Source organism: Mytilus californianus, unplaced genomic scaffold, assembly GCF_021869535.1.
Source record: "Mytilus californianus isolate M0D057914Y unplaced genomic scaffold, xbMytCali1.0.p SCAF_3, whole genome shotgun sequence".
In the NCBI taxonomy this organism is placed as follows: Eukaryota; Metazoa; Mollusca; class Bivalvia; order Mytilida; family Mytilidae; genus Mytilus; species Mytilus californianus.
The window spans coordinates 77,490,427-77,508,129 of NW_026262679.1; the positions used below are offsets into that span (position 1 = coordinate 77,490,427).

The following is a 17,703-nucleotide window of genomic DNA, read 5'->3' on the forward strand; positions in this document are numbered from 1 at the left end:
TATGATACTGAGCCACTTTTGAAAAATGTAGTTCTTTTATTTTCTACACATAATGGTCATCATAGCATTCGTACAAAAGATTAACAGCCAAGGTTACAGAAAGCCAAATTGTATAATGTAAATTTGAAAATAGAATGCTATTTTGATTGATAATCATTATGAATGCCAAAAGTGTATATTTAACTCTTAATTTTGAAGTGTTTTTGGTGTGTTGATGAAAAAATATGTTGCAAAAAATGAAAAAAATGTAATGAAAAATGCCAAATGATAACAAAATCCAAGTAGTTAATATTTATGGCAAAAAGCCAAATGAAAAAATGCCAAAGTTTAAAAATGCCAAATGGTATTTAAAAAAATACCTGTCTGCTTGTACTAGCCAGCCGGCCTGTGGGTTAGCTGGACTTTAAGGTGCTAGTTCACCAAGACAAATGCCTACAGTAAGACACCTTTCTTTTCCTTTTGGAGTACCAGTTTTTAAGTCTATGATTTGACTTGGGGGCTTAATTTTAACTGAAAAAAGATAAAAACAGTCTCTTGTACAATTTAAAAATTTTGTCATAGAAAGTAAATATTCCCTTTGCCCCCCCATTCCCAAATGGATAAAAAATTAAGTAAAATATCCTTCATTTCCCAACTAAATTATTCATAAAATGGTCTATCCACCACACTTGGTCAGACTGAGCCACCAGGCTAGGCTCAGTCTTAAAGATATTTTTGACCTACCCATTGAGCTTGGACAGATTGAGCCACCAGGCTAGGCTCATTGGGAAGACTGAGCCACCAGGCTAGGCTCAGTCTTAAAGATTTTTTTTACCTAGCCATCGAGCTTGGTCAGATTGAGCCACCAGGCTAGGCTCACTGAGGAATCGCACTCAGTTCGTACAAATAGTAGAAGATACTTGATATGTATGAAAGGGGACGTTGTTATACCTAAAAGAGAGGTATAACATCTGTGAACCCTAACCACAGAGACCGGCCTAACTTCGCCATACATATCATGAATAGTATCCAACTACTGCGTGTACTTACTCAAATTTCTTTTCAGTCCGTCAACATTATCAAGATTATCTTGTAGACAACTACAAAATATGCATATTATTTAACAGAGTTTAAACTTGTTGCCATTTTCTATTTTCTGTCTTTACAATAAAAGTAGATGGGCATAAACAAATAGAACACTTCTGCTTATATTCATTTACCACAGACAACCTTTGATATGGAAATCTTATTTCATGTGTCACAAAAACTATACTGATTATATAATATGAGGTCAAGGTCAGGTAAATCCTGTCACCTTAAAATGATCAATTGTAAAGGTCAAAGTGAGGTGAAAACTGTAAAACATGCATGTATTTCTTTCAAGCAATTAATATACCCAAATTATTCCTTAAATTAAAAAAGTAGTAGTCCTCACACCTTGATAATACATTTTGTTTATTTAGTCTTTAAATCAAGGTCAAGGACAACAGGACTACTTCAGATCATTAGGCATCTGAATACTGATAACTTATCCGTTGGATATTCTGAAAAAAAGCTTTATTCACTCTACCAACAGTTTAGAATTTACATATATGATTATGTCCCATGCATTTATTTTAGAAGCATAAAAACAGACACAGTGATTGAACAACAGCTATATAATTATCCTAGCTGTTATCAAATTTGTAAGTAATCATGCATGATCAGCCAGAAAATGATTAAAAGAGAAACATAACAGCTAAATATGCAATTCCAATTCAGATTCTGGAAAGAAAAGAACATTTCTCGATATTCATAGAAAAAACTTTAGAGTATCACAACCTGGTCATGCTGGTGTCATTCCGAGTAAGACAGAATACATATATTTAGCTGCTGATAACATTGATGAAAAGCTACAACTCTGTCTAGTCACTGAGAAGTGCTACAATGTTTATATATAAGCAACACATAAACAGTAACAAGAAAGGCTGTTAACCTGCGAAATTTAAGACAGCAGTAACTTATCACAAGTGGTTGCACTGTTAAATGACAAAAATAAAACATGTAAACTAAAAATTTTCGCAGAAAAGGTACATTTAGTAGTTTATTTGGCCCAAAAATAAAACTGGTCTCTAAGTAGCCGGATCGTCCTGAATTTGCATGAAATATTTGCTCTTGGAAATAAGGCAAACAACAATCAATTAATAAATGATTAATGTATAAGTTGTTAGCCAGTATTTTACTCATAATAGGTAATGGAAACATCTGGTTTCAGTCATTTTCATATATATGAACAAAAAATCCTTATCAAAGGCATATATTTTTGAAAATACAAAAAAGTATCATGGAAATGATATTACTGGATTAAGATGGATCTTGTATTGTGTTGAGAGTAAATACATTTGTACATTTCTATTGTAATCTAGCTAGCTCCTACCTGTATGTTTTGGATTGGTTTTTTTCAGCAGTATTAGCTCTTCTCAGACTAAAATTTCCAAACTGCTTCTCCATTCAAGTCCGACATCTGCTGTCATCTGTCATTTCCAAGTGTTTTACTTTGTCTCCTGTGCACTTAACATGAGTAACCATTTTATACTTTCTGCAAAGATAAAAAAAAATCTTGTTATAATCATGTGAAAATATAATAGATATAAAATTATAACCAAAATTATAATTAAAAGCCAAATTTTAATAATGATATTGCAATGAACTGTCACAGAGGCTACCTATTTTCCAATCTTTTGTATTATTTTTTCACCTTGTGTCCATTCATTGCAATTATACCATCTTGATAGACAAAGATGGAAGGATTATATGCACATAAATCTGGTTTAAGCACGACACATTGTGCTCCTGTACAGTCAGGCAGGGATCTTGACCATGTGTTGTTAGTTGTCTTTGTTTGCTCATCTTTATTTTCTCAGAGGAGATGGACCATTCTCCATCTGGCAGGTTGTCCCCAACATGCTCAACATAAACATGAAACTTAATAAATAGGCTGTTATTTTTCTTGTTTGAATTGTTTCACATTTTTCATGATGGGGCCTTTTATAGCTGACTATACAGTGTATTTTTCACAATTTTGAAGACTGTACAGTGGCTTATAATTGCTTACATCCACTTCATTTGAAAGCTGGTGGACAGTTGTCAGTGATTGAACAACAGTATATTAATATTCTCAAATTTGTAAATCATCCTCAAAATCATGATCAGCCTGAAAAGGATAAAAAGAAACCTAACAGCTAAAAATGAATTCCAGTTCAGATTATTGAAAGAAAAGAAAATTTCTATATATACAGAAACTGATGCTAAAATTGATGAAAAGCTACAACTCTATCTAGTCACTGAGAAGTGCTACAATGTTAATATATCAGCAGCACATAAACAGTAACAAGAAAGGCTGTTAACCTGTGAAATTTTAGACAGCAGTAATTTCATGATTTAAAATTAACAGATTACTGAAGAAAACAGAAACTACATGACACTAAACAGAAAACTGCACTTCCATTAGACCAGTACATCATGTCCTTACTATGAAATCACGTTCTCTCACACTTTCTCTCCCTCTCTACATACCACTCTCAATCATATACCCTCACCCTCTCAATTATTCTCTTTTTCTCCCTCCTTTTCTCACCCTTTCACCTTTCATGACAACCTTAGCCACCTATCACCTATTCACCTTCTGCTTGGTGTTAAGTCCCTATCAGAAAAGTTGGTTAGTAGATGAATACAATTTTTATAAGATGTACCAGAAATGGAAGATGATTTTAGAAATATGATCGAAATTTAGAAGTAACTGACATGAAATATATTAGATATATGATACTGAGCCACTTTTGAAAAATGTAGTTCTTTTATTTTCTACACATAATGGTCATCATAGCATTCGAACAAAAGATTAACAGCCAAGGTTACAGAAAGCCAACTTGTGTAATGTAAATTTGAAAATAGAATGCTATTTTGATTGATAATCATTATGAATGCCAAAAGTGTATATTTAACTCTTAATTTTGAAGTGTTTTTGGTGTGTTGATGAAAAAATATCAAAAAATGAAAAAAATGTAAATGAAAAATGCCAAATGGTAATACAATCCAAGTAGTTAATATTTAAAGCAAAAAGCCAAATGAAAAAATGCCAAAGTTTAAAAATGCCAAATGGTATTTAAAAAAAATACCTGTCTGCTTGTACTAGCCAGCCGGCCTGTGGGTTAGCTGGACTTTAAGGTGCTAGTTCACCAAGACAAATGCCCACAGTAAGACACCTTTCTTTTCCTTTTGGAGTACCAGTTTTTAAGTCTATAATTTGACTTGGGGGCTTAATTTTAACTGAAAAAAGATAAAAACAGTCTCCTGTACAATTTAAAAATTTTGTCATAGAAAGTAAATATTCCCTTTGCCCCCCATTCCCAAATGGATAAAAAATTAAGTAAAATATCCTTCATTTCCCAACTAAAATATTCATAAAATGGCCTATCCACCACACCTGGTCAGACTGAGCCACCAGGCTAGGCTCAGTCTTAAAGATTTTTTTGACCTAGCCATCGAGCTTGGTCAGATTGAGCCACCAGGCTAGGCTCATTGGGAAGACTGAGCCACCAGGCTAGGCTCAGTCTTAAAGATTTTTTTCACCTAGCTATCGAGCTTGGTCAGATTGAGCCACCAGGCTAGGCTCACTGAGGAATCGCACTCAGTTCGTACAAATAGTAGAAGATACTTGATATGTATGAAAGGGGACGTTACTATACCTAAAAGGGAGGTATAGCATCTGTGAACCCTAAACACAGAGACCGGCTTAACTTCGCCATACGTATCATTAATAGTATCCAACTACTGCGTGTACTTACTCAAATTTATTTTCAGTCCGTCAACATTATCAAGATTATCTTGTAGACAACTATAAAATATGCATATTATTTAACAGAGTTTAAACTTGTTGCCATTTTTTTCTATTTTCTCTCTTTACAATAAAAGTAGATGGGCATAAACAAATAGAACACTTCTGTTTATTCATTTACCACAGACAACCTTTGATATGGAAATCTTATTTCATGTGTCACAAAAACTATACTGATTATATAATATGAGGTCAAGGTCAGGTAAATCCTGTCACCTTAATATGATCAATTGTAAAGGTCAAAGTGAGGTGAAAACTGTAAAACATGCATGTATTTCTTTCAAGCAATTAATATACCCAAATTATACCTTAAATTAAAAAAGTAGTAGTCCTCACACCTTGATAATACATTTTGTTTATTTAGTCTTTAAATCAAGGTCAAGGACAACAGGACTACTTCAGATCATTAGGCATCTGAATACTGATAACTTATCCGTTGGATGTTCTGAAAAAAAGCTTTATGAAATTTTGTTCACCCTACCAACAGTTTAGAATTTACATATATGATTATGTCCCATGCATTTGTTTTAGAAGCATAAAAACAGACACAGTGATTGAACAACAGCTATAAAATTATCCTAGCTTCAAATTTGTACATAATCATGCATGATCAGCCAGAAAATGATTAAAAGAGAAACATAATGTTCAGCTAAATATGCAATTCCAATTATGATTCTGGAAAGAAAAGAACATTTCTCGATATTCATAGAAAAAACATTGGAGTATCACAACCTGGTCATGCTGGTGTCATTCCGAGTAAGACAGAATACATATATTTAGCTGCTGCTAAAATTGATGAAAAGCTACAACTCTATCTAGTCACTGAGAAGTGCTACAATGTTTATATATAAGCAGCACATAAACAGTAACAAGAAAGGCTGTTAACCTGTGAAATTTAAGACAGCAGTAACTTATCACAAGTGGTTGCACTGTTAAATGACAAAAATAAAACAAAACAAACATGTAAACTAAATATTTTCACAGGAAAAGGTACATTTTATGGTTTATTTGGCCCAAAAATAAAACTGGTCTCTAAGTAGCCGGATCGTCCTGAATTTGCATGAAATATTTGCTACTGGAAATAAGGCAAACAACAATCAATTAATAAATGATTAATATATAAGTTGTTAGCCAGTATTTTACTCATAATAGGTAATGGAAACATCTGGTTTCAGTCATTTTCATATATATGAACAAAAAATCCTTATCAAAAGCATATATTTTTGAAAATACAAAAAAGTATCATGGAAATGATATTACTGGATTAAGATGGATCTTGTATTGTGTTGAGAGTAAATACATTTGTACATTTCTATTGTAATCTAGCTAGCTCCTACCTGTATGTTTTGGATTGGTTTTTTTCAGCAGTATTAGCTCTTCTCAGACTAAAATTTCCAAACTGCTTCTCCATTCAAGTCCGACATCTGCTGTCATCTGTCATTTCCAAGTGTTTTACTTTGTCTCCTGTGCACTTAACATGAGTAACCATTTTATACTTTCTGCAAAGATAAAAAAAATCTTGTTATAATCATGTGAAAATATAATAGATATAAAATTATAACCAAAATTATAATTAAAAGCCAAATTTTAATAATGATATTGCAATGAACTGTCACAGAGGCTACCTATTTTCCAATCTTTTGTATTATTTTTTCACCTTGTGTCCATTCATTGCAATTATACCATCTTGATAGACAAAGATGGAAGGATTATATGCACATAAATCTGGTTTAAGCACGACACATTGTGCTCCTGTACAGTCAGGCAGGGATCTTGACCATGTGTTGTTAGTTGTCTTTGTTTGCTCATCTTTATTTTCTCAGAGGAGATGGACCATTCTCCATCTGGCAGGTTGTTCCCAACATGCTCAACATAAACATGAAAAATAGATATAAAATTATAACCAAAATTATAATTAAAAGCCAAATTTTAATAATGATATTGCAATGAACTGTCACAGAGGCTACCTATTTTCCAATCTATTGTATTATTTTTTCACCTTGTGTCCATTCATTGCAATTATACCATCTTGATAGACAAAGATGGAAGGATTATATGCACATAAATCTGGTTTAAGCACGACACATTGTGCTCCTGTACAGTCAGGCAGGGATCTTGACCATGTGTTGTTAGTTGTCTTTGTTTGCTCATCTTTATTTTCTCAGAGGAGATGGACCATTCTCCATCTGGCAGGTTGTCCCCAACATGCTCAACATAAACATGAAACTTAATAAATAGGCTGTTATTTTTCTTGTTTGAATTGTTTCACATTTTTCATGATGGGGCCTTTTATAGCTGACTATACAGTGTATTTTTCACAATTTTGAAGACTGTACAGTGGCTTATAATTCCTTACATCCACTTCATTTGAAAGCTGGTGGACAGTTGTCAGTGATTGAACAACAGTATATTAATATCCTCAAATTTGTAAATCATCCTCAAAATCATGATCAGCCTGAAAAGGATAAAAAGAAACCTAACAGCTAAAAATGAATTCCAGTTCAGATTATTGAAAGAAAAGAAAATTTCTATATATACAGAAACTGATGCTAAAATTGATGAAAAGCTACAACTCTATCTAGTCACTGAGAAGTGCTACAATGTTTATATATAAGCAGCACATAAACAGTAACAAGAAAGGCTGTTAACCTGTGAAATTTTAGACAGCAGTAATTTCATGATTTAAAATTAACAGATTACTGAAGAAAACAGAAACTACATGAGACTAAACAGAAAACTGCACTTCCATTAGACCAGTACATCATATCCTTACTATGAAATCACGTTCTCTCACACTTTCTCTCCCTCTCTACATACCACTCTCAATCATATACCCTCACCCTCTCAATCATTCTCTTTTTCTCCCTCCTTTTCTCACCCTTTCACCCTTTCATGACAACCTTAGCCATCTATCACCTATTCCCCTTCTGCTTGGTGTTAAGTCCCTATCAGAAAAGTTGGTTAGTAGATGAATACAATTTTTATAAGATGTACCAGAAATGGAAGATGATTTTACAAAAATGATCGAAATTTAAAAGTAACTGACATGAAATATATTAGATATATGATACTGAGCCACTTTTGAAAAATGTAGTTCTTTTATTTTCTACACATAATGGTCATCATAGCATTCGTACAAAAGATTAACAGCCAAGGTTACAGAAAGCCAAATTGTGTAATGTAAATTTGAAAATAGAATGCTATTTTGATTGATAATCATTATGAATGCCAAAAGTGTATATTTAACTCTTAATTTTAAAGTGTTTTTGGTGTGTTGATGAAAAAATATGTTGCAAAAAATGAAAAAAATGTAAATGAAAAATGCCAAATGGTAATAAAATCCAAGTAGTTAATATTTAAAGCAAAAAGCCAAATGAAAAACTGCCAAAGTTTAAAAATGCCAAATGGTATTTAAAAAAAATACCTGTCTGCTTGTACTAGCCAGCCGGCCTGTGGGTTAGCTGGACTTTAAGGTGCTAGTTCACCAAGACAAATGCCCACAGTAAGACACCTTTCTTTTCCTTTTGGAGTACCAGTTTTTAAGTCTATGATTTGACTTGGGGGCTTAATTTTAACTGAAAAAAGATAAAAACAGTCTCCTGTACAATTTAAAAATTTTGTCATAGAAAGTAAATATTCCCTTTGCCCCCCATTCCCAAATGGATAAAAAATTAAGTAAAATATGCTTCATTTCCCAACTAAAATGTTCATAAAATGGCCTATCCACCACACTTGGTCAGATTGAGCCACCAAGCTAGGCTCATTGGGAAGACTGAGCCACCAGGCTAGGCTCAGTCTTAAAGATTTTTTTGACCTAGCCATCGAGCTTGGTCAGATTGAGCAACCAAGCTAGGCTCATTGGGAAGACTGAGCCACCAGGCTAGGCTCAGTCTTAAAGATTTTTTTGACCTAGCCATCGAGCTTGGTCAGATTGAGCCACCAGGCTAGGCTCACTGAGGAATCGCACTCAGTTCGTACAAATAGTAGAAGATACTTGATATGTATGAAAGGGGACGTTACTATACCTAAAAGGGAGGTATAGCATCTGTGAACCCTAAACACAGAGACCGGCTTTACTTCGCCATACGTATCATAAATAGTATCCAACTACTGCGTGTACTTACTCAAATTTATTTTCAGTCCGTCAACATTATCAAGATTATCTTGTAGACAACTATAAAATATGCATATTATTTAACAGAGTTTAAACTTGTTGCCATTTTTTCTATTTTCTCTCTTTACAATAAAAGTAGATGGGCATAAACAAATAGAACACTTCTGTTTATTCATTTACCACAGACAACCTTTGATATGGAAATCTTATTTCATGTGTCACAAAAACTATACTGATTATATAATATGAGGTCAAGGTCAGGTAAATCCTGTCACCTTAAAATGATCAATTGTAAAGGTCAGAGTGAGGTGAAAACTGTAAAACATGCATGTATTTCTTTCAAGCAATTAATATACCCAAATTATTCCTTAAATTAAAAAAGTAGTAGTCCTCACACCTTGATAATACATTTTGTTTATTTAGTCTTTAAATCAAGGTCAAGGACAACAGGACTACTTCAGATCATTAGGCATCTTAATACTGATAACTTATCCGTTGGATGTTCTGAAAAAAAGCTTTATGAAATTTTGTTCACTCTACCAACAGTTTAGAATTTACATATATGATTATGTCCCATGCATTTGTTTTAGAAGCATAAAAACAGACACAGTGATTGAACAACAGCTATATAATTATCCTAGCTGTTTTCAAATTTGTACATAATCATGCATGATCAGCCAGAAAATGATTAAAAGAGAAACATAATGTTCAGCTAAATATGCAATTCCAATTCAGATTCTGGAAAGAAAAGAACATTTCTCGATATTCATAGAAAAAACATTGGAGTATCACAACCTGGTCATGCTGGTGTCATTCCGAGTAAGACAGAATACATATATTTAGCTGCTGCTAAAATTGATGAAAAGCTACAACTCTATCTAGTCACTGAGAAGTGCTACAATGTTTATATATAAGCAGCACATAAACAGTAACAAGAAAGGCTGTTAACCTGTGAAATTTAAGACAGCAGTAACTTATCACAAGTGGTTGCACTGTTAAATGACAAAAATAAAACAAAACAAACATGTAAACTAAATATTTTCACAGGAAAAGGTACATTTTATGGTTTATTTGGCCCAAAAATAAAACTGGTCTCTAAGTAGCCGGATCGTCCTGAATTTGCATGAAATATTTGCTACTGGAAATAAAGCAAACAACAATCAATTAATAAATGATTAATATATAAGTTGTTAGCCAGTATTTTACTCATAATAGGTAATGGAAACATCTGGTTTCAGTCATTTTCATATATATGAACAAAAAATCCTTATCAAAAGCATATATTTTTGAAAATACAAAAAAGTATCATGGAAATGATATTACTGGATTAAGATGGATCTTGTATTGTGTTGAGAGTAAATACATTTGTACATTTCTATTGTAATCTAGCTAGCTCCTACCTGTATGTTTTGGATTGGTTTTTTTCAGCAGTATTAGCTCTTCTCAGACTAAAATTTCCAAACTGCTTCTCCATTCAAGTCCGACATCTGCTGTCATCTGTCATTTCCAAGTGTTTTACTTTGTCTCCTGTGCACTTAACATGAGTAACCATTTTATACTTTCTGCAAAGATAAAAAAAATCTTGTTATAATCATGTGAAAATATAATAGATATAAAATTATAACCAAAATTATAATTAAAAGCCAAATTTTAATAATGATATTGCAATGAACTGTCACAGAGGCTACCTATTTTCCAATCTTTTGTATTATTTTTTCACCTTGTGTCCATTCATTGCAATTATACCATCTTGATAGACAAAGATGGAAGGATTATATGCACATAAATCTGGTTTAAGCACGACACATTGTGCTCCTGTACAGTCAGGCAGGGATCTTGACCATGTGTTGTTAGTTGTCTTTGTTTGCTCATCTTTATTTTCTCAGAGGAGATGGACCATTCTCCATCTGGCAGGTTGTTCCCAACATGCTCAACATAAACATGAAAAATAGATATAAAATTATAACCAAAATTATAATTAAAAGCCAAATTTTAATAATGATATTGCAATGAACTGTCACAGAGGCTACCTATTTTCCAATCTTTTGTATTATTTTTTCACCTTGTGTCCATTCATTGCAATTATACCATCTTGATAGACAAAGATGGAAGGATTATATGCACATAAATCTGGTTTAAGCACGACACATTGTGCTCCTGTACAGTCAGGCAGGGATCTTGACCATGTGTTGTTAGTTGTCTTTGTTTGCTCATCTTTATTTTCTCAGAGGAGATGGACCATTCTCCATCTGGCAGGTTGTCCCCAACATGCTCAACATAAACATGAAACTTAATAAATAGGCTGTTATTTTTCTTGTTTGAATTGTTTCACATTTTTCATGATGGGGCCTTTTATAGCTGACTATACAGTGTATTTTTCACAATTTTGAAGACTGTACAGTGGCTTATAATTCCTTACATCCACTTCATTTGAAAGCTGGTGGACAGTTGTCAGTGATTGAACAACAGTATATTAATATCCTCAAATTTGTAAATCATCCTCAAAATCATGATCAGCCTGAAAAGGATAAAAAGAAACCTAACAGCTAAAAATGAATTCCAGTTCAGATTATTGAAAGAAAAGAAAATTTCTATATATACAGAAACTGATGCTAAAATTGATGAAAAGCTACAACTCTATCTAGTCACTGAGAAGTGCTACAATGTTTATATATAAGCAGCACATAAACAGTAACAAGAAAGGCTGTTAACCTGTGAAATTTTAGACAGCAGTAATTTCATGATTTAAAATTAACAGATTACTGAAGAAAACAGAAACTACATGAGACTAAACAGAAAACTGCACTTCCATTAGACCAGTACATCATGTCCTTACTATGAAATCACGTTCTCTCACACTTTCTCTCCCTCTCTACATACCACTCTCAATCATATACCCTCACCCTCTCAATCATTCTCTTTTTCTCCCTCCTTTTCTCACCCTTTCACCCTTTCATGACAACCTTAGCCATCTATCACCTATTCCCCTTCTGCTTGGTGTTAAGTCCCTATCAGAAAAGTTGGTTAGTAGATGAATACAATTTTTATAAGATGTACCAGAAATGGAAGATAATTTTACAAAAATGATCGAAATTTAAAAGTAACTGACATGAAATATATTAGATATATGATACTGAGCCACTTTTGAAAAATGTAGTTCTTTTATTTTCTACACATAATGGTCATCATAGCATTCGTACAAAAGATTAACAGCCAAGGTTACAGAAAGCCAAATTGTGTAATGTAAATTTGAAAATAGAATGCTATTTTGATTGATAATCATTATGAATGCCAAAAGTGTATATTTAACTCTTAATTTTAAAGTGTTTTTGGTGTGTTGATGAAAAAATATGTTGCAAAAAATGAAAAAAATGTAAATGAAAAATGCCAAATGGTAATAAAATCCAAGTAGTTAATATTTAAAGCAAAAAGCCAAATGAAAAACTGCCAAAGTTTAAAAATGCCAAATGGTATTTAAAAAAAATACCTGTCTGCTTGTACTAGCCAGCCGGCCTGTGGGTTAGCTGGACTTTAAGGTGCTAGTTCACCAAGACAAATGCCCACAGTAAGACACCTTTCTTTTCCTTTTGGAGTACCAGTTTTTAAGTCTATGATTTGACTTGGGGGCTTAATTTTAACTGAAAAAAGATAAAAACAGTCTCCTGTACAATTTAAAAATTTTGTCATAGAAAGTAAATATTCCCTTTGCCCCCCATTCCCAAATGGATAAAAAATTAAGTAAAATATGCTTCATTTCCCAACTAAAATGTTCATAAAATGGCCTATCCACCACACTTGGTCAGATTGAGCCACCAAGCTAGGCTCATTGGGAAGACTGAGCCACCAGGCTAGGCTCAGTCTTAAAGATTTTTTTGACCTAGCCATCGAGCTTGGTCAGATTGAGCAACCAAGCTAGGCTCATTGGGAAGACTGAGCCACCAGGCTAGGCTCAGTCTTAAAGATTTTTTTGACCTAGCCATCGAGCTTGGTCAGATTGAGCCACCAGGCTAGGCTCACTGAGGAATCGCACTCAGTTCGTACAAATAGTAGAAGATACTTGATATGTATGAAAGGGGACGTTACTATACCTAAAAGGGAGGTATAGCATCTGTGAACCCTAAACACAGAGACCGGCTTAACTTCGCCATACGTATCATAAATAGTATCCAACTACTGCGTGTACTTACTCAAATTTATTTTCAGTCCGTCAACATTATCAAGATTATCTTGTAGACAACTATAAAATATGCATATTATTTAACAGAGTTTAAACTTGTTGCCATTTTTTCTATTTTCTCTCTTTACAATAAAAGTAGATGGGCATAAACAAATAGAACACTTCTGTTTATTCATTTACCACAGACAACCTTTGATATGGAAATCTTATTTCATGTGTCACAAAAACTATACTGATTATATAATATGAGGTCAAGGTCAGGTAAATCCTGTCACCTTAAAATGATCAATTGTAAAGGTCAAAATGAGGTGAAAACTGTAAAACATGCATGTATTTCTTTCAAGCAATTAATATACCCAAATTATTCCTTAAATTAAAAAAGTAGTAGTCCTCACACCTTGATAATACATTTTGTTTATTTAGTCTTTAAATCAAGGTCAAGGACAACAGGACTACTTCAGATCATTAGGCATCTTAATACTGATAACTTATCCGTTGGATGTTCTGAAAAAAAGCTTTATGAAATTTTGTTCACTCTACCAACAGTTTAGAATTTACATATATGATTATGTCCCATGCATTTGTTTTAGAAGCATAAAAACAGACACAGTGATTGAACAACAGCTATATAATTATCCTAGCTGTTTTCAAATTTGTACATAATCATGCATGATCAGCCAGAAAATGATTAAAAGAGAAACATAATGTTCAGCTAAATATGCAATTCCAATTCAGATTCTGGAAAGAAAAGAACATTTCTCGATATTCATAGAAAAAACATTGGAGTATCACAACCTGGTCATGCTGGTGTCATTCCGAGTAAGACAGAATACATATATTTAGCTGCTGCTAAAATTGATGAAAAGCTACAACTCTATCTAGTCACTGAGAAGTGCTACAATGTTTATATATAAGCAGCACATAAACAGTAACAAGAAAGGCTGTTAACCTGTGAAATTTAAGACAGCAGTAACTTATCACAAGTGGTTGCACTGTTTAATGACAAAAATAAAACAAAACAAACATGTAAACTAAATATTTTCACAGGAAAAGGTACATTTTATGGTTTATTTGGCCCAAAAATAAAACTGGTCTCTAAGTAGCCGGATCGTCCTGAATTTGCATGAAATATTTGCTACTGGAAATAAGGCAAACAACAATCAATTAATAAATGATTAATATATAAGTTGTTAGCCAGTATTTTACTCATAATAGGTAATGGAAACATCTGGTTTCAGTCATTTTCATATATATGAACAAAAAATCCTTATCAAAAGCATATATTTTTGAAAATACAAAAAAGTATCATGGAAATGATATTACTGGATTAAGATGGATCTTGTATTGTGTTGAGAGTAAATACATTTGTACATTTCTATTGTAATCTAGCTAGCTCCTACCTGTATGTTTTGGATTGGTTTTTTTCAGCAGTATTAGCTCTTCTCAGACTAAAATTTCCAAACTGCTTCTCCATTCAAGTCCGACATCTGCTGTCATCTGTCATTTCCAAGTGTTTTACTTTGTCTCCTGTGCACTTAACATGAGTAACCATTTTATACTTTCTGCAAAGATAAAAAAAATCTTGTTATAATCATGTGAAAATATAATAGATATAAAATTATAACCAAAATTATAATTAAAAGCCAAATTTTAATAATGATATTGCAATGAACTGTCACAGAGGCTACCTATTTTCCAATCTTTTGTATTATTTTTTCACCTTGTGTCCATTCATTGCAATTATACCATCTTGATAGACAAAGATGGAAGGATCATATGCACATAAATCTGGTTTAAGCACGACACATTGTGCTCCTGTACAGTCAGGCAGGGATCTTGACCATGTGTTGTTAGTTGTCTTTGTTTGCTCATCTTTATTTTCTCAGAGGAGATGGACCATTCTCCATCTGGCAGGTTGTTCCTAACATGCTCAACATAAACATGAAAAATAGATATAAAATTATAACCAAAATTATAATTAAAAGCCAAATTTTAATAATGATATTGCAATGAACTGTCACAGAGGCTACCTATTTTCCAATCTATTGTATTATTTTTTCACCTTGTGTCCATTCATTGCAATTATACCATCTTGATAGACAAAGATGGAAGGATTATATGCACATAAATCTGGTTTAAGCACGACACATTGTGCTCCTGTACAGTCAGGCAGGGATCTTGACCATGTGTTGTTAGTTGTCTTTGTTTGCTCATCTTTATTTTCTCAGAGGAGATGGACCATTCTCCATCTGGCAGGTTGTCCCCAACATGCTCAACATAAACATGAAACTTAATAAATAGGCTGTTATTTTTCTTGTTTGAATTGTTTCACATTTTTCATGATGGGGCCTTTTATAGCTGACTATACAGTGTATTTTTCACAATTTTGAAGACTGTACAGTGGCTTATAATTTCTTACATCCACTTCATTTGAAAGCTGGTGGACAGTTGTCAGTGATTGAACAACAGTATATTAATATCCTCAAATTTGTAAATCATCCTCAAAATCATGATCAGCCTGAAAAGGATAAAAAGAAACCTAACAGCTAAAAATGAATTCCAGTTCAGATTATTGAAAGAAAAGAAAATTTCTATATATACAGAAACTGATGCTAAAATTGATGAAAATCTACAACTCTATCTAGTCACTGAGAAGTGCTACAATGTTTATATATAAGCAGCACATAAACAGTAACAAGAAAGGCTGTTAACCTGTGAAATTTTAGACAGCAGTAATTTCATGATTTAAAATTAACAGATTACTGAAGAAAACAGAAACTACATGAGACTAAACAGAAAACTGCACTTCCATTAGACCAGTACATCATGTCCTTACTATGAAATCACGTTCTCTCACACTTTCTCTCCCTCTCTACATACCACTCTCAATCATATACCCTCACCCTCTCAATCATTCTCTTTTTCTCCCTCCTTTTCTCACCCTTTCACCCTTTCATGACAACCTTAGCCACCTATCACCTATTTCCCTTCTGCTTGGTGTTAAGTCCCTATCAGAAAAGTTGGTTAGTAGATGAATACAATTTTTATAAGATGTACCAGAAATGGAAGATGATTTTAGAAATATGATCGAAATTTAAAAGTAACTGACATGAAATATATTAGATATATGATACTGAGCCACTTTTGAAAAATGTAGTTCTTTTATTTTCTACACATAATGGTCATCATAGCATTCGTACAAAAGATTAACAGCCAAGGTTACAGAAAGCCAAATTGTGTAATGTAAATTTGAAAATAGAATGCTATTTTGATTGATAATCATTATGAATGCCAAAAGTGTATATTTAACTCTTAATTTTGAAGTGTTTTTGGTGTGTTGATGAAAAAATATGTTGCAAAAAATGAAAAAAATGTAAATGAAAAATGCCAAATGGTAATAAAATCCAAGTAGTTAATATTAAAGCAAAAAGCCAAATGAAAAAATGCCAAAGTTTAAAAATGCCAAATGGTATTTAAAAAAAATACCTGTCTGCTTGTACTAGCCAGCCGGCCTGAGGGTTAGCTGGACTTTAAGGTGCTAGTTCACCAAGAAATATGCCCACAGTAAGACACCTTTCTTTTCCTTTTGGAGTACCAGTTTTTAAGTCTATGATTTGACTTGGGGGCTTAATTTTAACTGAAAAAAGATAAAAACAGTCTCCTGTACAATTTAAAAATTTTGTCATAGAAAGTAAATATTCCCTTTGCCCCCCATTCCCAAATGGATAAAAAATTAAGTAAAATATCCTTCATTTCCCAACTAAAATGTTCATAAAATGGCCTATCCACCACACTTGGTCAGACTGAGCCACCAGGCTAGGCTCAGTTTTAAAGATTTTTTTGACCTAACCATCGAGCTTGGTCAGATTGAGCCACCAAGCTAGGCTCATTGGGAAGACTGAGCCACCAGGCTAGGCTCAGTCTTAAAGATTTTTTTGACCTAGCCATCGAGCTTGGTCAGATTGAGCCACCAGGCTAGGCTCACTGAGGAATCGCACTCAGTTCGTACAAATAGTAGAAAATACTTGATATGTATGAAAGGGGACGTTACTATACCTAAAAGGGAGGTATAGCATCTGTGAACCCTAAACACAGAGACCGGCTTAACTTCGCCATACGTATCATGAATAGTATCCAACTACTGCGTGTACTTACTCAAATTTCTTTTCAGTCCGTCAACATTATCAAGATTATCTTGTAGACAACTATAAAATATGCATATTATTTAACAGAGTTTAAACTTGTTGCCATTTTTTTCTATTTTCTCTCTTTACAATAAAAGTAGATGGGCATAAACAAATAGAACACTTCTGTTTATTCATTTACCACAGACAACCTTTGATATGGAAATCTTATTTCATGTGTCACAAAAACTATACTGATTATATAATATGAGGTCAAGGTCAGGTAAATCCTGTCACCTTAAAATGATCAATTGTAAAGGTCAAAGTGAGGTGAAAACTGTAAAACATGCATGTATTTCTTTCAAGCAATTAATATACCCAAATTATTCCTTAAATTAAAAAAGTAGTAGTCCTCACACCTTGATAATACATT

The 17,703-nt window shown here is 33.1% G+C and overlaps 1 long non-coding RNA gene across 1 annotated transcript; it reads right to left on the reverse strand.

Moving 5' to 3' along the window:
- Positions 1-310: 310 nt before the first annotated feature.
- LOC127735111 (uncharacterized) lies at positions 311-16,957 on the reverse strand. The gene is made up of 3 exons (XR_007998066.1): positions 16,720-16,957; positions 4,137-4,223; positions 311-359 (listed from the first exon to the last, which is right to left on the reverse strand). It is a non-coding gene; the product is annotated as an uncharacterized LOC127735111 (long non-coding RNA).
- Between the last annotated feature and the right edge of the window lie 746 nt (positions 16,958-17,703).